Source organism: Ochotona curzoniae, unplaced genomic scaffold, assembly GCF_017591425.1.
Source record: "Ochotona curzoniae isolate NIBS_2020 unplaced genomic scaffold, NIBS_Ocur_1.0 patch200, whole genome shotgun sequence".
NCBI classification, from domain to species: Eukaryota; Metazoa; Chordata; class Mammalia; order Lagomorpha; family Ochotonidae; genus Ochotona; species Ochotona curzoniae.
The window spans coordinates 201331-222455 of record NW_024466752.1 but is presented as its reverse complement, the minus strand read 5'-3'; the positions used below and the strand labels follow the sequence as shown (position 1 = coordinate 222455).

At 44.7% G+C, this 21125-nt stretch overlaps 2 pseudogenes; both read right to left on the bottom strand.

The window, feature by feature from the left end:
- Positions 1–292: 292 nt before the first annotated feature.
- Positions 293–2091, bottom strand: LOC121166677 (annotated as a pseudogene).
- Positions 2092–19130: 17039 nt separating this feature from the next.
- Positions 19131–19912, bottom strand: LOC121166679 (annotated as a pseudogene).
- Positions 19913–21125: the final 1213 nt, after the last annotated feature.

The window sequence follows — 21125 nt, the reverse complement described above, 5'->3', positions numbered from 1 at the left end:
GCGTTGATTGTAGAAGGGATTGGTGGTCTCCTCTGAAGCCGTCATTTGCTGTGAGCCATGAAATATTCTTTGTCAACATTCCAGGATTTTTGTTGTATGTGCCTGTGCCTGGTATTTTTTTGTCATGCTTCCTTCTCACTCTCTACTTTTGCACCCCTCCCATTTCCCGGGTTTTTTGTTTGTTTCCTTTTCCTCTGAAAATGTCTTTCCCCTACTCCCCACCCCCCTATCATCCCCCCACCTCCCCTCCCGCCCCTAGTCCTTCTCCAGTTCGCTGTCCGGAGGGCCCCCCTCACATGTGCAAGTGGGGCAGTGTGCCGTTAATGGCCATGCCGGGCACCGGGCTGCTCTGGTAGTGCTGCGACAGGTGCAGGCTGCTGGGGGCGGCAGGCTCTGGCATCTCTGCACCAGGGAGGTACAGGCTGATTGTGTTCTGAATGTCCCCAGCCTGGCAGGGCGCCCTGGAGTGGGAGGAAGTGGTAACCATGGGGTGCGGAGTGGGGGGCCTTGGACTTGACCACGGAGCCCATGGAGCCGAGGACCATGCTGGGGGTGCCATGCTGCGAGTAGGACATGCTGTAGAAGGGATAGCCTTTCATGCAGGTCTGCGAGCTGGTCAAGGAGCTGGACTACAGTTCGCTCATGTCCTAGCAGTGCATGGGCTGCATCTGAGTCACCCCATGTGCATTGAGGCCCAGGTGCTGCTGGCAGCCCAGCTGGTCCTGCATCACCTTGTAGCTGCCTTTGCTGCAGCTGTTCACGTGTGTAGCTGTCCAGGTGCTGGTTCATGCCCGCGCCCAGGCCAGCGCCCACCCCGACCCCGCTGACCATGTTGTGCTGCCAGGGGCCAGCAGCCCGCCAGGTTGCGTGTACTTATCCTTCTTCATGAGCATCTTTGGTTTCAGCCACAGCCGCTGATATTTATAATCCAGGTGCTCCTTCTCGTGCAGCGCCTGGCCTCGGCGATGAACAGCCACTTCGCCATCTCCGACTAAGTTTCCACTCGGGGCCCAGGCGCTTGCTGATCTCAATGTTGTGCATCTGGGGTTCTCCTGGGCCATCTTGAGTGGACACTGCCCGCGGGACCACACCACGAAGCTGTTCATGGGCTTTTGATTGCCACCCACCGCCGCCACAGGGGCATTGCCATCGCCGCAGTTCCCCAAATTCGGCTGCGGGCCCAACGGCTTGAGCTCAGTCTCCATCTGTTGTACATGCGGGCGCTGTACGCGTGGACCCGGACCGCTGGAGACCGGAGACCCTCAGCGCGGCCGGGAACTCGGGGGTGCCCGCTGGGCGTGGGGAGCAGGAGGAAGAGGAGGTGGAGGGGAAGTGGGCGGGCGGGCGGTTGGGGGTGTGATTGGGGATCTCGGGGTTCCAAGAGGAGCCCAGGTGGAGGAGAGCAGTTTGAGGAGGGGTGGAAGGAAGGGGACAGAGGTGGCAGAGAGAGAGAGAGAGAGAGAGAAGAGAAGCAAACTGGAAGTAGGATCAAAAAAGCAGTGCTTTCCTCCGATGCCGCCGCCACCAACTGCGATTATTATTATTGTTTTTGTTGTGATTATTTTTTTTTTTTTTTGGAAAGGCTTAAGCCACGGGCTCAAACTTCTTTCTGCCTTTCTCTCTTGCCTCTTCTTGCTCTCTCAGCCCTTAAAGAGGCAGCAAACTACTTTCCCACTTTTGCAAACACTCTCTTCTTTGCCTTTACAACTCCTGATACTTTTTGGAACAAGCTAATACTCAACCGTCCGAGTGCTGGTTCTAATCCCGGGAGCCCTGCTTCCCATGCAGCTCCCTGCTTGTGGCCTGGGAAAGCCTTGGGACCCTGTAGGAGACCTGGAGGAAGTTCCTGGTTCCTGGCTCTGTTTCGGCAAGCACCAGCCTTCGGGGTCACTTAGGGAATGAATCATAGGACAGCTTCCTCTCTGTCTCTCCTCCTTTCTGTATACCTGACTTTGCAATAAAAAGAAACTAAATCTTAAAAAGAATAGTTGTATTTAATCAGGCACAAACATTGTTCTTAGGGCACAAGAGGCTAGAAATTTTTAAGTTTACATTTAGAAAATCTCACTAGTTGGCAAAGGGTGTAGGCATGTTTGAGATGACAGAAAATTATTAGATAAGGTAAGGAACAGAGAGCAGATTACAGAAAAAGTTAGGGGCCAGAAGTCAACAGGGAGGTACTTGGAGAACTGCTGGACACAGGGAAGAGGGGACGATGGCTGAGCAGTGTTTAGGGAACAGAAAACCCAGCAGCCACTGGTGAGCTGTGATCTGGACTCAAAGGACAACCAGGGATCCAGAGGCAGCCACAGATCAGCCCTTGCAGCAGCCAGGTGGGAGCTTGGGTTCACATGGGGAGCTCGGGAGTGAAGACAGGCTGGGACTGGCCAATTGTGCCAAATACTTTGGATGTGGGGAGAAAGGCACCCTCCTTCACTGCTGGTGGGAGTGTAGGCTAATACAACCACTGTGGAAATCAGTATGGAGAGTGCTTAGAGAAATGTAAACAAATCTGCCATATGACCCAGCTATCCCACTGCTAGGAATATACCCAATGGAAATGAAATCTGCATGTGAGAAGGGGATCTGTAATCCTATTTACAGTAGCACAAGCTACAATAGCAAAGACATGGAAACAATCTAGATGTGCGTCCAAAGAAGAGTGGTTAAAGAAACTGTGGTACATCTAATCCATGGAATATTATTCAGCTATTAAGAACAATAAAATTACACTGTTTACAACTAGGTGGTCCCAACTGGAGACCATTATGCTCAGTGAAATGAGTCAATCACAAAACAACAAATACCATATGTTCTCTCTTATATAAGGAAACCAGTGTGGAATGTGTAACTTAAATAATCCGATGATACTTATTTCTGTTTTGTTTTGTTTTGGCTGCATCCCATGTGTTTTGAAGTTTTTTTTTTCAGTTTTATTTATTTCAAATACTCTCTTTTTAAAAAATTTATTTATCTTTATTGCAGAGTCGGATATAAAGAGAGGAGGAGAGACAGAGAGGAAGATCTTCTGTCCGATGATTCACTCCCCAAATGAGCACAATGGCCAATGCTATGCAGATCCGAAGCCAGGATCCAGGATCTTCCTCCAGGTCTACCCCACATGGTTGCAGGGTCCTAAGGTTTTGGACCATCCTAACTGCTTTCCCAGGCCACAAGCAGGGAGCTGGATGGGAAGTGGAGTGGTTGGGATTAGAATTGGTGCCCATATGGAATCCCAGCAAAAATAGTCTCTTTTCTTTGTCAAATTCATTGCTGGCTGATGGACTATATGGTGGCATCATTTTTTCCCAAGAGACTTTTGTACCTCTTTATTGTTACCCATGTGTTGGTTACTCAGTGGCGTGTTTTTTCATGTAGCTGTATTTTGTTGTTTTTTCTGAGGCTGCTGTTCATGCTTATACCAGTTGTTGACTTTGTTTCATGGTTTCTCAATTATGGAGATGTATAGTGATGGGGTACTGGGGTCTACCATATCCAGATATGAGGGTATAATGCAACATTGATCCATGATCCAGATGAAAGATGGATTCCCAATGAGACTGTTGGACAAGTGTAGACAATGGGATGCTGTACTGTCTGCATTTGTCTGTTCCAGCAATGTTTGTGTACACTTAAATAAGAGACTGATGGGGCCCGGCGCGATGGCACAGTGGTTAAGGTCCTCGCCTTGCACGCCCGGGATCCCATATGGGCGCCGGTTCTATCCCGGCAGCCCCGCTTCCCTTCCAGCTCCCTGCCTGTGGCCCGGGAAAGCAGTCGAGGACAGCCCAGAGCTTTGGGACCCTGCACCCGCGTGGGAGACCCGGAAGAGGCTCCTGGCTTCGGATCGGCATAGCATCGGCCGTTGCGCTCACTTGGGGAGTGAATCATCGGATGGAAGATCTTCCTCTCTGTCTCTCCTCTCTGTATATCCGCCTTTCCAATAAAAATTTAAAAAAATAATAATAATAAAAATAAATCTTAAAAAAAAATAAGAGACTGATGAAATTATAATTCCTCATGAAGAATTATACCACTGTAGTAAAATCAGGAAAATCTGTCATGGGGTGGGACTTTGGGGGGAAATCCCAGTCTATATGAAATTGTAACACATAATTCAAATATTCAAAATTAAATATATATATCTGTTCGTATATATGTAGATATATTCATATAGATAAAGAACTAAAAAGCTCAATATGCCTTTAATACCCTTTATGCCTTTAATATGTCATTAATCCACAATGGATCAGGAGAGCAGAGAAATCTTCCACCTTCTTAGAATATGTGGGGTAGAAGTTACATATAATCTATCAAGATTGTAACAGGTAATTTACAGACTCCAGACTCGAATCTGCATTTGACATTAGCAAAAAGTATAAAGACATACAGTGGGATCCAAGAGCGATCCTGACAGCCTCTTAACAGGAGGTCATATGCACAGAGCAGGAGGGGACCCCAGAGTGGAACAGGAGGACAGGAGGAGGCTTGTATCCTAACCCCAGAGACTCCCGGTACATCACCAAGAAATATCAGTATGGGCACCAAGGACTATATCCCAACCGCCAAGGAGATCACAGGGAATTGGGGTGTCCTCATAAGCCAAAAACTCTGAGGTCAACAAGCTTGTTTGGACTATCCTAAAATTTGTGAAGTCCAGTAAAAATCAGTCTTGAATACTATAAGCTGCTAAATATAAAAATGAAAATAAACAAGAGACAGCTAAATCATACCACATAACCATTTTAAGGCTTATATCAACTCATTGTGTATATACTAAAATTGAGATGTCAATGAAGTAGTTACAGGATGTGGTTAAGAACTTGCAATTTCTAACAAATTGGTCACTCAATACCATGTTAATTAACTTCATGATGTTGTGAATTTCCATGTTTCTTCGTGTTGTTGAAGTTGTGTAGTGTCTTTTCATTGGAGGGGATGATAATCTGCCAGCTCTATTTTGGACCAAGGAGGGTACCCCAATGAAACTGTTGAATTTATCTGGACAATGGGATGCTGGACTCTCTGCATGGATCTTGCCCACAATGACGGAATCATGACTGGATATGAACTGTACTGCTGTAACAATATGGAGGAATTCATTATGGGGGAGGGCTTGGTGAGAGATTGGGGAAATCCCAGAACCTATGAAACTGTGTCATAAAATGAAATAATAATTAACAAAAGAAAATATTTATTTCACTTAAATAAAAATAATTTTTTTAAAGATTTATTTTATTTTTTAGAGCAAAGTCATTTGTACAGAGAAGAGAAGAGACAGAGAGGAAGCTCTTCTGTCCGATGGTTCACTCTCCAACTGACCACAATGGCCAGTGTTGCGCCAAGCCAAAGCCAGGATCTAGGAACTTCCTGCAGGTCTCCCATGTGGGTGCAGGGTCCCAAGGCTTTGGGTCATCATCCTCCACTGCTTTCCCAGGTCACAAGCAAGGAGCAGTATAGGAAGCAGGACTGCCGGGATTAGAACTGGTGCCCATATGGGATCCTGGCCCTTTCAAGTTGAGGACTTTAGCTGCTAGGCCTCCATGATGGGCCCTAAATCAAAATTTAAGGTGAAGAAATCTTGTTGAATGTTTATTACTTTTGGAGGGCTCTGTTATACCAAGTTACTGACAAGTTTGGCAAGTAACATTTTGTTTGTTTTGTTTTGTTTGTAAGTAGATGTTACTTAGCTTATCCTGTACCCTATCCCTCTGGATTAGGGGTAGTGGTGGGTGAAGTATACAAAAAAGAAAAGAAAATGTTTAAACCTTGGAAAAACTACAATTTCAAGCAGAGGAAGAGGGAGGAGGGGGAGAAGTGGTTGTGGGCGCTCAGATTCTCTTGAGGAAAGCTAGCTAGGGAACTTCAGACAGAGGAGGGTGAAGGAAGGAGTGAGATGTGAGAAGTAGGGGAGTTAGCACAGTGTGATTAGAGAGGGAAGGAGGGTGGAGGGAAATATTGATTATTGACCAGATTGTATAATACTGCAACACCAGAGCTGAGCTGATCCTAACCTAGGAGCAAGGACCTTCTTCTAGGTTTCCAATACCAGTAAAATTTCCAAGGCTACTCACAGTAGGTGAGGATTCATTTATAGCCTCAAATGAGTGTTTGCACATACTGAAAACTAGCTATTGTGGCAATCTATTAACAAAATTAGCAAAAATTAGGGGTCTGGCACAATGGCTCAGTGACTAAAGCATTAGCTTGCAAGTGCTGGGATCCCATATGTGCACCATTCATATGTAGCTGCTCCACTTCCCATCCAGCTCCCTGCTTGTGGCATGGGAAAGCAGTCAAGGATGGTACAAAGCCTTCGGACCCTGCACACACATACAATACCTGGATGAAACACTTGACTTCAGATCAACTCAATTCTGGCCATTGTGTCCACCTGTGAAGGGAACCAGCAGGTATGATTCATTTCTCTGCTTCTCTATGGAAATCACTGTTTAAATTAATTAATAGTCATTAAGAAAGCACTGCTTTGCAAGTAATTGATTGCTGGGATATAATCATTGTCCTTCATAAAACATGTAATCGTTCATAAGAACTTGAGATTTTCTGAAATACTTAGAAGTTATTTTTAAACAGGGCCCAGGGCAGTAGCCTAGTGCTCTAAGTCCTTGCCTTGTACGTGCCGGGATTGCATTTGGGCACCAGTTCTAATCTCGGCAACCTTATTTCCCATCCATCTATCTGGTCGTGGAATGGGAGTTCAGTTTAGGACAGACCAAAGCCTTGGAACCCTACAGCTCTGTGGGAGAACTGGAAGCGACTCTGGGCTGCTGGCTTCAGACTAATGCAGCACCAGCCATTACAGCTGTTTGGGGAGTGAATCAGCGGATGGAATATCTTCCTCTTTGTCTCTCACCTCTCTGTATATCTGACTTTCCCACAAAGATTTAAAAATATCCCTTAAAAGAGTGTTTTAAAACAAAAATTGGAAGTTACAAATTGTGGAAACCGAGTTACGGAAATGCATATATAGCTCATAAAATAGGAAATCAAATGCATAAAATGGAAAATATAGATATAATATGAATTACATATATCACTGCAAGTTTTCTTTTGCTAGATTGAATCTGGACAAGTCCTCTTCTAGCTTTGTGTCTTACACATATTTGTGAATGTGTAATCTGCACTTTAAAAAGTGAATTGAACTAATAGAGAAAAACAACCAGCAATATAAAGAAGAAAAGTTCCAGAAACTAGTGAACATTCGGTGAGATGCATCCTCAGACACTTGTCCTACATTTCTGGATTTCCAGACTTGAACATGAAGCAGAGAGGGAAGGAGAGGCCAGGAGGTGGACTGATGTGAGAGGCGACAGCGGCCCCTGCTGTTGGAAGGCTCAAGCTGCAAGAGAGGAGGCCACTTCCTGCCTGAGGTGAAGCCCCGCCCCTCACTCCCCCTCCCTCCAGAATCCTACCTGCCAGCACCTCCACCCTTTGTGATTCTGATTGGCTGCGCATTTTCTGACGTGCTCAAGGTCTGTGGGAGTGGTCCAATGAGGCGCACCCAGGAAGCCCTGTGGCAGCAGGCAGGAGGTTGTTGTGGGCGCCGCCATAGCCACGTTGCTGGTTGTGCTGGTGGAGAGGCGCAGGTGGCTGAGCCAGTGCTGCCCTGTGAGCTCCCTCCCCGCAGGAGCCTGTGCAGGACACCCGACTGGTGAGAAGCTGGGAAGGGTGAGTGTGTGAGAGCATCTGCTGAGGCCGCGGGGCGGGCGGGGGCCAGGAGGGGGACCTTGGGGTCCTCACTCTGCAGCACTGACCTTGACCACTAGGACTCACAGTGGAACCCGTTGTGCAGTGAGGAGGGGGGAGTGCCCAGGGACAGTTTGACCTGCATGTTGGGCATATTTCTTTTTTCTTTATGTAAAGGCATATGTTGAGTTGAGAAGCAGTGTCTCCAGCCCCCAGCTCAGTCCTCAGTGAAGCTCCTCCTAAGGGTCTGGGGCAGTTTTCTTGTTGCTCACACCAGACCAGCACAGACTCCAGCAGTTAGAACAAACAGCCTTGTTTTACTCAGAGTTTTGCTGCAAGGTTGAGGGGCAGCATGTGGTGCTGGCGTTGTGCTTGGCAGAGGCCTGGGGTGGCACAGCGACCTTGTACACAAGCCAAGGCAGTGCACGGGGACTCACACAAAGGTGCTTCGCTAGAAGAACCTGAGGAAGGAGCTGTTAAGGCAGCACTACTGATTTATCCTGATGGCTTCTGGTATGTTGTCACCCATTCCCTTAAGTTCTCCCAATTGGGATTAAATGTCCCCATGAGTTGTAGAGGGAATAAGTCAGGTTGAGCAGAGAGCATTAAGGCAGGGAATAAATCTCTGAATGTCCAGAACTCTTGCCTCAATGCCAAGTGCTGCTCTCTGCCCTGAAAATCACAACAGGAGTCACTATTTCCTCCAAGATACAATTCAGTAAGTTGTCTTTTTTCTATGTCACAAAATAAGCATTAGGTCTTTAGAAGAACTGTTTGCTGTGAACAATAGGTGTGGGAGAAAAGCAGTGAATGGCCACCTGACACAGCACAGGAAGGCATCACTGCCCTGTGTGGGTGTGTGTGACAGTGGTTGTAATGACATTGGGTCTCCTGCGAGATAGATTAGCTGTTAAAATCCTCTCCTTGAATGCACAAGATTCCCAAACTGTTGCCAGTTCTAATCCCGGCAGCCACTCTTCCCATCCAGCTCCCTGCTTGTGTACTTGCAAAGCATTAGGGGACAACCCCAAACCTTGGGACCATGGAGCCCTGTGGCAAATCCGGAAGAATCTTTGGGATGCTGGCTTATGATTAGCTCAGCTCCAGCCATTGTGGTTGCTTGTCGATGGAATCATTGGATGAACGCTCTTCATCTCTGTCTCTCCTCCTGTCTCTATTTCTGACTTTGCAATAAAAATCAATAAAATCTTTTTTTTTTTTTTTTACCTTGATTAGTTCTTGGTTCCTGTCTTTTTTTTTCTAAGGTTTATTTATTTTTATTACAATATCAGATACACAGAGAGGAGGAGAGGCAGAGAGGGATATCTTCTGTCCGATGATTCACTCCCCAAGTGACCGCAACAGCTGGTGCTGTGCCAATCCAAAGCCAGGAGCCAGGAACCTCTTCCGGTTCTCCCACATGGGTGCAGGGTCCCAAAGTTTTGGCCCATCCTCCACTGCTTTCCCCAGGGCACAAGCAGGGAGCTGGATGGGAAGTGGAGGTACCGGGACTAGAACTGGTGCCCATATGGGATCCTGGAGCATAGAAGTGGAGGGCTTTAGCTGCTAGACCACACCACTGGCCCCAAAAATCAATAAAATCTTAAAGAGAAAAAAAAATGAAGATGACATTGGGACTCCTGTGTCTCTGTGATAATGCCTGGGTTTCAATTCTGTGCAAATGCAGTGTGCAGCTACTGCCCAGGCTGGGAGGCAGCAGGCAGTGTCTTGGGTACTTGTGTGAAAAACCTGACTTATTTTTGTTGTTGTGGCTGTTGCAGGCATGTGTTTGATGTCAGAGTGGATGAAAATGTCTGCTCAGTCGTTAATATAAACACTAAATTAAGCTTTGAATTCTTAATATATCTCCTTTTACCTAGCTTAAGTTCATACATTTGATCAGAGTATCCTCAACTTAAGTTCCCCCATTAAAATAATTACAGGGTCCTCACTATATTCTTTTTGTTGTTCTGAGTTTCAAAACATGAGGTAACAAACACACGTGACTAACTGATCCTCTGACTCACTCATTCCTTCTGAACGATAGCAGTAGAATGGCGGATGCCATTCAGGGTAGCAGCTGAGGCTCCAAAACTGGAAGGCATCTATTGTGTTCCATGTATTTTATATAGGTAGTCCCTCGGAGCATTAATATTTTCTTTCCCCATGCAGAGCTTCATTCCTTGGTGACATAATAACATCATCTAAAGGAAACATTGATGCACTCTGGGTTCTCTCAGCCTTGGCTACCAAGGAGTAAAGGAGTAAAACTTTGGGCAAAGCCCAGGTAAATCCTAGGACACAGCAAGTTTCATTTTACATCCACAACTTGGTTTCGCCAGAGGATATTTTGTACTAACAAAGGATCTTGCTGAAGTGAAATTTAGGTGGCCTAGAGCACTTATCAGATAGTGAGTGTATTTGTGACTGGATTCATAAGTTATTTCAAGGAATTATTGCAGTGGTCCAATTCTGGTGGAAGAAAGGATAATTAACATTTTGAGTGTATTTGACTGGTTTAATAAAGAATTAGTGTCCTTGGTGCCCAATATCTGGGACAATGGTCCTTTTTAAATTTTATTTTTATTGGAAAGCAGATATACTGAGAGGAGGAGAGACAGAGAGGAAGATCTTCCATCCTTTGATTCACTCCCCAAGTGGCCACAGCACCTGTGTATAGAGATTGAGCTTGACCCTGAAGCCTCTATTAATTGCAGATATTGAAATAATTGACGTGTGTTGTGATTAGTTTTTGGTGGTAAATTGGTATTAAGCAAACATAGCACATCTGATGTTAAAAAAAAAAATCAGAGACCACAGCATTAAGTTGGTGTTAAATTTGTGTTTGCATCAGAGAGGTAAGATGCTGGAGGAAATACTGCAGGCTGTCAGGAATTTCCATATCCACACTGGCACATTTCTGGCTGCTTAGAATTCCTCCATCAGTGCAGTGAGCCCCCCTGGGCACTGTGTCCTCAGTGAGAGTGATCCCCAAGGCCTGGGAACGTGGGGAAGCTGCTGAGTGTGGGTCTCCCTGTGAAGTGCAAGCAGGCTGCTCCCCAGAGCTCATTCTCTGTCATGTCCTGGTGCTTTGATTTCTGGTTTGCTCACTTAGGCAGCAATGCTGTGCCCTGATTTGGGTGTAACATCTTTGCTCTCTTGCATGGAACCTGAGTTTATGCAATAGACTCAAAGAAAGAAAACTAAATCATTGACAGCTTTATTTTCTGCCAATAAAGACTGTAAACCTTATAAACTGCATACCTATTGAGAAAAAAGCTTTTGTAAATTCAGTTCTCAGTGTCTGATCTTCCATCCTCAGATGTGACTGAATCCTAGTACTGTCTGATTATTGATGTTTGTGATTTCTTAAACTGAATTTTTTAAACTGAAATTATATGGTAAATAAATCTTAAAGACACCTCTTTTTTTTTTTTTTTAATGTTTTGTATGTTTTTTTTTTTTATGCTAAATGAGAGTTCAAGTGTGAGACAGGGCCTGGTGTGGTTGCCCAGCAGCAAAAGTCCCCGTCTTGAGTGTGCCAGAATCTCATATGGGCACTGGATATAATCCCAGCAGTGCTGCTTCCCATCCAGCTCCCTGCTTGTGGCCTGGAAAAGCAGTCAAGGACGGCCCAAAGCCTTGGGACCCTGCACCCCCTGTGTGGGAGACCTGGAAGAGTTCCTGGTTTAGGATCAGTGCGGCACCTGCCCTTGTGGTCACTTGTGGAGTGAAACAGCAAACTGGAAATATTTCTGTCTCTCTTCCTCTCTCACTCTCTGTGTATGTCTGACTTTGCAATAAAAATAAATAAATCTTAAAAAAAAAAAGAGAGAGAGAGAAAGAGATCTACCCACTGGCTCACTCTGCAGGTGGCTAAAATAACCAGTGCTGGACCAAGCTGAGTCCTGGAGCCTGCAGGTTCTTCCAGGTCTTACATGTGGGTGATCAGGGCCCAGGCACTTGGATGATCTTCCACTGCTTTTCCCAGGAGATTCACAGAGAGCTGGGCTGGATGTGGAACAGCTGATTCCATATGGGATGCTCATGTTACAGTTGACATCTTGACATATTATACCACGATGCTAGGCTTTTCTTTATTTTTTGATATGATGACAGTATTTGTCTTGTTTTTTATTTCTCATATGCTAATTCATTGCAAGTGTTTTGCATATGGTAAAATTTATGTTACAGACTGTGCATAAATTTTGATGGTGTATTTAGTATTTGCAGAGTAGAAGGATTACAGTCCAACATTTCCTCCATGTGCACTTATTTTGAGTTTCTTTAGAATTTGGATTGACATTATTTTTTTCATCTAGTGTTAACTGAGATCTCTAATCAGATTGCTAAGTAGCAGTCACCACTGACTCAGTAGTTACAATGTTGTGTTAGCTAATAGTTATTACTGCCAGTCAGTGTGTACTTTCCTTTGCCTTTCTATGAGATTTTCCTTTTGAAAATGTGCTGCTCTATTTAGAATCACTTGGAAGAAGCAGCATGTGGTCCGCAAAACTGTGTGAAAAGCTGCACCAAACATCCATGCCAATTCTGGTTTTGAAATTAATTTTTTCTCATCCTTTTTTATATTAATTCTTGTTACTATATTTTATTTATAGAAGTCATGAAGAGAGAGTAATACACGACGTGCTGGTTAGTTCCTTAAAGTCCTGCAAGATTGTGAAATGTTCAAGGTAAAAACAGGAGCCAGGAACTAAATCCTAGTCCATTTTAGCAGATGCAAAGACTCGCATACTTGAGACATTTCTTGCTTGCATCCAGAGAGTGCGTTAGCAGCAAGATGGAATTTGTTGTGGAGCGATAACACACAGGAAGTCCAGTGTAGGGTGAGCGTCTGCTAAGCAGTTTCTCATCCACTCTACTAGATGCCCACAGCTCCAAATTTTACTGAATATGTTAGATGGTGCATATTCTGTCTTCTATGAAGACATCAAGATGTATCTCCTAAATTTTTGCTTGAGTAGTTTCCCTAGAGTTTGTAAAGTATATTTACAGATAATCTCAACACAGTTGTAAATACCCTACCTCAGTTCTTTAGAAATTCAGGTATACTCCTAACTTATTGAGAAATTCAGGTATGTCTCAACTGTTTTCATCTATGCTGTGTGTAATTTTTGTCATTCTTTTTACTTAGTATCAAGAGCAACTGTTTTGTTCATTTTTTGATAGTATCCTTTTGAGTAAAATTTATATGTTAAAAGGTATCAGAATGGAGAAAGTGAATGTCAATACCATGATTTAGTGTCACTTTTCTTTGAATGACCCAAATCCAAAATCACATTGTACTTTTTGATTAATTTCTCTATTATTTGTTGAAAAGCATGTGAGAGACATCAGTTGTAGTGTGATGTTTACTTTCTGATGTAGTTCCCTGCTAGTGTGCTTGGGAGATAGAATAAAATGTCCCAGTTCCTTGGACACTTGCACCCCTGTGGAGCATCAGAATGGAATCCTGTTTTTGGCCTGGACCTTGCTGCCCCTTGTGGCCACATGGGGAGTAAAAAAGTGGAGGGAAGATCTCAGTTTGTCTTTGACTCTTGTTGTATAATTTTCATATTTAAGGAAATAAATAAACTACTTTTTAAGTAATTAAAAAGGCAGTGGTAAGGAAAATCCCAGGGCCTGTGGAAATTTATCACAACATAATAACAAAAGCTAAAAAGAAAATAAAATTAAGATTACATTTTCCTGGAAATTAAGAACCTAGCATGATAGCCTAGTTGCTATACTCCTACTGTTGCATGTGTCAGGATCTCATAAGGGCACAAGTTCTTGTCCCAGCTGCTTTAATTACTATCCAGCTCTCTGCTTGTGACCTGGGAAAAAGTAGAGGACAGCCCAAAGTCTTGAGACCCTGCATGTGCATGAGAGACCCAGAAGAAGCTCTTGGCTCCTGGCTTCAGATCAGCTCAACTCCGGCAGTCGTGGCCAAGTGGGCAGTGAGCCAGTTGATAGGAGATGTTTATCTCTGGTCTATTCTCTGTGAATCTGAATTTCAAGTGAAAATGAATCAATACTTTACAAAATGAAAATACAATAAAGAATTTAAAAAGTACTAAATGTATTTTATACTGTGTAGATCAGAACAGTTTAAATTTTTTAGATATTGTTACTGTGAAGGGATGATTCTGATTTCTAAAACTTCTACAGAATTTTGATCACCATGTACTTGAATACTGTCACAAGGTACAGTGCAGTATTTGTGTACATATACAGCCTAAGCTGAGTAAACCAAGTGTCCAAGCTTTCATCTACCTTTGCTTTTACAGTAAACCTGGTTCCCTTCCAGTTCCCTGCATAAGCTTATTCTATTGTGAACTGTAGTCACCACACACTGGGATGGGACACTGGATCTTGTTCCTTCTGTCTCACTTTCTTTGCTACCTGTTCTACCTCCTTCCTTTCCCCAGGCCTCACTTTTCTCAGTCTGTAATAATCACCACTCAAAGTACAGCTGCGAGTTTTTGACATATATATATTTTTTGACATATATATATATTAACGTGTTATATACATATAACACGTTAAATTTATTTGTACATTTGCCTTATTTTATCATGTCCAGTTTCATCTATTTTGTAGCAAGTAACAAGATTTTATTTTTAATGGCTGAATACAGTCTTGGTGTTCATTAGGCTTCATCAGGGAGAAAGGAATCAAAATAAAGTTGAATTGAAAAGCAACGTTGCATCTCTTGATTCCTACTTCTGTGCATTTTATTTCCTTCCCTTGTTTACTTTCTTGGGAAAATATTAAATTGAATTACTGTGAAAAGTTGATTTTTTATTTGATTGCATATCTTGGAACAAATATATCAATATACCTCCATTGAGTTATCTTTGAATATTTGTAGTTTTGCGCAAATTATATATGTACGTTATTAAATAAATGAAGCATTTTACTTCATGTTTTCCATAACATGGTTTTAATAATGCTTCACCCTGCTTGTGTGAAGTATTTGGTGTGTTGATTTGCATTTGTTGCCCCATTTTCTACATCCTCGGGCTAGATGCACTTTGATTATCATGTGTGCATTTATTGGTGTTATTGAATTCACTTTAATGTGTAATATGTGAGGAATTTTACCTTTGTTTTTGTCAAGCATACTGGATTATGATTTTTAAACTAGGTTTATGGGTATGAAGTTATTTTAGAAGAAGCATTAAACATAAATACACAGAAGACTAATCATGCTACATTGGAGATTGCATTTTGACTGAGCAATTACAAAGTGTTTGTCAGTTTAAAACACATTCCAATGTGAGTTAAGTCACCCACTGTTGATTCAGTCTAGTTTTGGAATCTAAATATTGTTATTCCCAGGGTAAGTTTGGAACTGTTTTTTCCCTTTGGTGTTTTACAATAATTCTAGACAACTTTATGTTTATTTGGTATAATTTAGTAGTGGAAACACCTGGTGTTGACCTTTGGTTTGAAGAGATTGTATTTCTGATTCATTGTTACTTACTGTTGGTTTTGTCAGGTTTTTAGTGTCTTTCTGATTCACTTTGGTAGGCTAATACTAAGTATCCAGAAATGATGAACAACTTATTTGTTTATAATTGCTGTTGGTACTCCCTAGTGATCCTTTGCATTTCTTTTTCTCTTGTTTCTTTTTCCAGTAAAGATTAATTTTGTCAGCATGAAAGGTAGAGTTATAGAGAAAGAGGGAGAGTTAGAAAGCGAGATCTCCATGTGCTTTATCCCTCTCCAAGTGACCGTAATGGCTAAAGCAGGACCAAGTTGAAACCAGGAGTCAGTGGATTCTTCCAGTTCCCCCACATCAGCACAGGGACTCAAGCCCTTGGGACATCCTCTGAATTCCAACATGCATTAGCAGGGACCTGGATCAGAAATGAAGCAACCAGGACTTGGAGTGGCATCCACATGGGATGGTCACATCACAAGCAGTGACAGAACCCACTTGGTCCAGATAGCCCTGATCCATTATACTCCTCTTTTTTTTCCCACTCTTTATTTTTGACAATCGGTACATAATTAATTATGGCAGAAAGGTTCAAGGGCTACAGGAAAATGGGTAAGACTTTTATTTCCACATTTTTTTTTTCTCTATCTGGTATAAAGGGGGAGATTCCTCTATACTTCTGTGACAGCAGATTTAATATGTTCCATTTCTACTTTTATGTACTTTAGTCTACCTTTTTTCTTTCTTTTTCAGATTTATTTTATTTTAAAGATTTATTTATCTTAATTGCAAAGTCAGGTATATATAAAGAAAGAGTAGGAGAGAGAGAAATATTTTCCTTTCTGATGATTCACACGCAAGTTACCGCAACGGCCCATGTTGTGCCATCTTGCAGTTAGGAGCCCAGAGCTCTTCTGGGTCTCACACACACGTCAAGGTTCCTCACCCTTTAAGCCATCCCGACTGCTTTCCCAGGCCTCAGACAAGGAGCTGGATGGGAAGTGGGGCTGCTGGAATTAGAACCTGCATCCATATGTGATCCTGGTACCTTCAAGGTGAGGACTCTAGCTGCTAGGGAACTGTGCTGGGCCCAAGATTTATTTTATTCGTATTGGAAACTCAGATATAACCAGAGGAGGAGAGAGAGGAAGATCTTCCATCATTTGATTCACTCCCCAAGTGACCACAGCAGCCTGAGCAGCACTGATCCAAAACCAGAAGCCAGGAGCTTCTTCTGGTTCTCTCACACAGGTCCGGGGTTCCAAGGCTTTGGTCCATCCTTGACTGCTTTCCCAGCCCACAAGCAGGGAGATGGATGTGAATCAGGGCTGCCAGGATCAGAACCAGTGCCCATATGGTATCTTGACTCTTGCAACACGAGGACTTTCTAAGGATAATTCTGTCATTTATTTTACATTAAAACATTAGAAGTTCCTTCAAGAATTATTCTTTTATAACTTAACCTTGTATCAGAAAGAAAAGGAGAACTTAAAGATCAAGGAACAAATGAAACCCTAAATATAGGTCCCTTGATTAGCATAAGGTCAATGGGGATAGTCAAGACAGTATGAATAATAGAAGGCCCTTTTGCAAGTCATCATTATTGACATTAACCTCCAAGCTCACATTGAGTAAAAAAGCCAACTCCACAGAAGCAAACAATGCCGGGCCCGGCGAGGTGGCCTAGCTGCTAAAGTCCTTGCCTTGAATGCACCAGCATCATATATGGGCGCCAGTTCTAATCCCAGCAGCTCCACTTCCCATCCAGCTGCCTGCCTGTGGCCTGGGAAAACAGTCAAGGATGGCCCAAAGCTTTGGGACCCTGCACCCACGTGGAAGACCCGGAACAGGTTCCTGGTTCCCAGCTTTGGATTGGCACAGCATCGGCCATTGTGGCCAGTCCACTTGGGGAGTGAATCATCAAACAGAAGATCTTCCTCTCTGTCTCTCCTCCTCTCTGTATATCTGTATATCTGACTTTGTAATATAGTAAATCAATCTTAAAAAAAAAAAAAAGAAAAAAAAGAATTCTTCCACAGGGTGGTCCAGTGCCCAGGCAAAAGAAGGTGGAGCTGCATTCAGGTGGTTGTGGAGACATCCGCTGGGCCCTGCCAAACAGCGGGGTATTCCTTGCAGCCCTGCCTGCAATGGAACAATACTCTTCACACCTGCCTGTCCCCCACATTCACTGCAAGGACTCCAACATCATGTATATATGGATTCTCAGCAGCCTGATCCAAATTATACAGAGCCAAATCTTTTAAAATACACTACAGAAAAAATGAACCATGTGGGGGAATCCTTAAAATATCACAGTAATTCTACAGAATATTACAAACCATAAGATAATATTTCAAACCCAGTAATTTTGTTTCATTGCTCTTTCTACTGAGCAAATGGAAAATTTGGGATTGAACAAAATCTATTCTCAATTACCAATGATGTCAACCTGCGTGGCCATTTTTGTTGAACAGAAAGTTAAAAGAAATTTAGTTCAATCTAAAACCCTTGCCCTTTTGAAAAACAAGACTACGAAGATAGTTTTTGCAGGTACTCATTCAATTTTTTTCCTTTTATATAATTTGTTAAAATAATTAAAATGTCCAAATCAAATTAATTCTCTTCTTCCCATGTTTGCAACTGTCCTGAACTCAGCTGCAGAAATCAAAATCCAGCAGGAAGCCGCTTCTTGAAAATTATTGGCAAATTCTCAGCTTAGAAACAATGGACATTTTGGTTGCCATGTTTATCTCCATAAATACTGTACAAAACTTGCTTGCAAATATTAAAACATTTCTTTCCCTTGTCGCTTGGAGACTAGCTCTTAATATTATCAGTAAAGACTTTTGCAAACCTCCTGCAAAGCTCCTGCCACACCACTAGAACTTTTAAAAAATTGTGTGTAGGGCCCAGCACAGTGGCATAGTGGTTAAAGTCCTCTCCTTGCATGCCCAGGATCCCATATGGTCGCTAGTTCTAATCTCGGCAGCCTGCTTCCCATCCAGCTCCATGCTTGTGGCCTGGGAAAGCAGTGGAGGATGTCCCATAGCCTTGGGATCCTGCCCCCTCGTGGAAGACCCTAAAAGTTTATGGCTCTTGGGCCCGGCGCGGTGGTGCAAGTGGTCCTCGCCTTGCACGCCCGGGATCTCATATGGGCGCCGGTTCTAATCCTGGCAGCCCCGCTTCCCTTCCAGCTCCCTGCTTGTGGCCTGGGAAAGCAGTCGAGGACGGTCCAAAGCTTTGGGAACCTGCACCCGTGTGGGAGACCCGGAAGAGGCTCCTGGCTTCGGATCGACATAGTATCGGCCCGTTGCGCTCACTTGGGGAGTGAATCATTGGACGGAAGATCATCCTCTCTGTCTCTCCTCTCAGTATATCCGCCTTTCCAATAAAAAAATAATAAAAATAAATCTTTAAAAAAAAAAGTTTATGGCTCTTGGCTTCGGATTGCCTCAGCTCCAGCCATTGTGCTCACTTGGGGATTGAATTATCTGATGGAAGATCTTCTTCCCTATCTCTCCTCCTCTCTGTATATCCACCTTTCAATTAAAAAAAAAAATATGTGCAGTTTTCTTTTCCTTTGGATCTATACAAGGTCCACTCCCCGGGCCCTCACCTGGTTTTTTCTCTGTACAAAAATAGTCCCATCAAAAAAAGAAGGCCAGCATCTTTACATCTTTTATAAAGTTCTCTCGTTGGCATCGCACGTTTTGTGTTGAACATAGAAGAGATGGGTGGTCTCCTCTGAAGCCGCCATTTGCTGTGAGCCATGACATGTTCCTCTTTGTCGGCATACCAGGATTTTTGTTGCATGCACTTTTATTTTTCATGCTTCCTTCTCACTCTCTACTTTCGCACCCCTCTCATTTCCTTTACTTCTGAAAATGTCTTTCTCCCTACTCCCCACCCCACTATCACCCCCTAACCTCCACTCCCACCCCTAGTTCTTCTCCAGTCCGCTGTCCGGAGGGCCCCCTCACATGTGCGAGAGGGACAATGTGCGGTTAATGGCTGTGCCAGGCACCGGGCCGCTCTGGTAGTGCTGCGACAGGTGCAGGCTGCTGGGGGCGGCAGGCTCTGCCATCTCGGTGCTGGGGAGGTACACACTGATCATGTTCTGGAGGTCCCTGGCCTGGCAAGGCGCCCTGGAGTGGGAAGAAGTGATAAGCACGGAGGGGCTGGAGCTGGCCTTGGGGCCAAGCGCCATTGCAGGGGTGCCCTGCTGCGAGGAGGACATGCTGTAGGTGGGTTAGCCATTCATGTAGGTCTGCGAGCTGGTCATGCGGTTGTACTGCAGTGCACTAACGTCGTAGTGGTGCATGGGCTGCATCTGAGCCGCGCCGTGCGCGTTGAGGCCTGGGTGCTGCGGGTCCAGCTGGTGCTGCATCATGCTGCAGCTGCCATTGCTCCAGCCATTCACGTGTGCATAGCTGTTCATTCCGTTGGTTCATGCCCGCGCCCAGGCTGGCGCCCACCCCGACCGCGCAGGCCATGCTGTTGCTGCTGGGGGCTGCGTGTACTTATCCTTCATGGGCATCTTGGTTTTCCACCACAGCCAATATTTATAATCCAGGTGCTCCTTCTTGTGGAGCGCCCGCAGCTGCTTGGCCTCGGCCATGAATGGTAGCTTCGCCATCTCCGACTAAGCTTCTACTCGGGGCCCAGGCGCTTGCTAATATCAAAGTTGTGTATCTTGGGGTTCTCCTGGGTCATCTTGTGAAGCTGCCCAAGGGACCACACCATGAAGGCATTCATGGGCCTTTGGTTGTCCGCCACCGCCCCCCGAAATTCAGCTGTGGGCCCAGCAGCTTGAGCTGCTTCTCCATCTGTTGTACTTGCGGGCGCTGTTTGCGTGGGCCCGGCTTGCTGGAGGCCTGAGACCCTCGGTGAGGCTGGGAACTGCGGCAGGGACATGGGCAGGGTGCACAGGAGGCAGAGGAGGTGAAGGGGAGGCGGGCGGGAGGGAGTGAATGTGGAGCTCGGGGTTCTGAGAGGAGACCAGGTGGAGGAGAGCAATTTGGGGAGGGAAGGAAGGAATGCGATTGGGTGGGGTGGGGAAGAATGAGGGGAGGGGGAGAGAGAGAGAGAGAGAAGTGAACTGAACTGGAATTGGAATAAAAAAAGCAGTGCTTCCCTCAGCCTCGGGCTGAAGTTGCCACCCAGTTCCCTGCTTGTGGCCTGAGAAAGCCTTGGGACCGTGCACCCATATGGGAGACTGGAGAAAGTTCCTGGCTCCTGGCTTCAGATCAGTGCAGCACCAGCCATTACAGTCACTTGGGGAGTGAATCATCAGACAGAGGGGCTTCCTATGTCTCTCCTCCACTCTATCTGACTTTGTGATAAAAACAAAATAAATTCAAAAAACAAAAAACAAAAACAAAAGCAGAGAGGCTCAGACTGCAGGCATCCACCTTTCCCTGGCTTCTCTGGCCACATTCCATTACTGCTAGGCCTCACCTCTCTTGGAACTCTGTAAAGTACACAAATTAGAAGTACAATGCATCTTAGAATTAACATCTTTCCTGTCCCACCCAAGCAATAACCAGATGGTGAGGAATACACACATACACGGGCCATGCACAGGGGCCACCTGGAGACCCGAGACCAACCATGTACTGGGGAGACCAAGAGTCGGAGTGTCAGAGCAATGGAAGCATGTGACCAAGAGAGGGAGTCCCCATCTCGCTATCAGGGGCCACTGTGGGGGCTTGCGAGGGGAATGGTTACACAACAATGCAATACTTCCCCTTCTCAGGTTCCAGATAGGTGAGCATCACAGGTGTGCAGGAGGAAACACCTACGTCGTGGGATGGGGTGTGGCTTCCAAGCTGGTGACCCTGAGTTAGCTGTATAGCCCACAACACTGGGAGAAGGAAGCCACAGATTTCAGTCTTTTATTTCTGGTCGATGTAGCAGACATTACTGCCCATTGCAAAACAGTTTCTTTCTCTCTGCCCTTGGGGTGACTCAT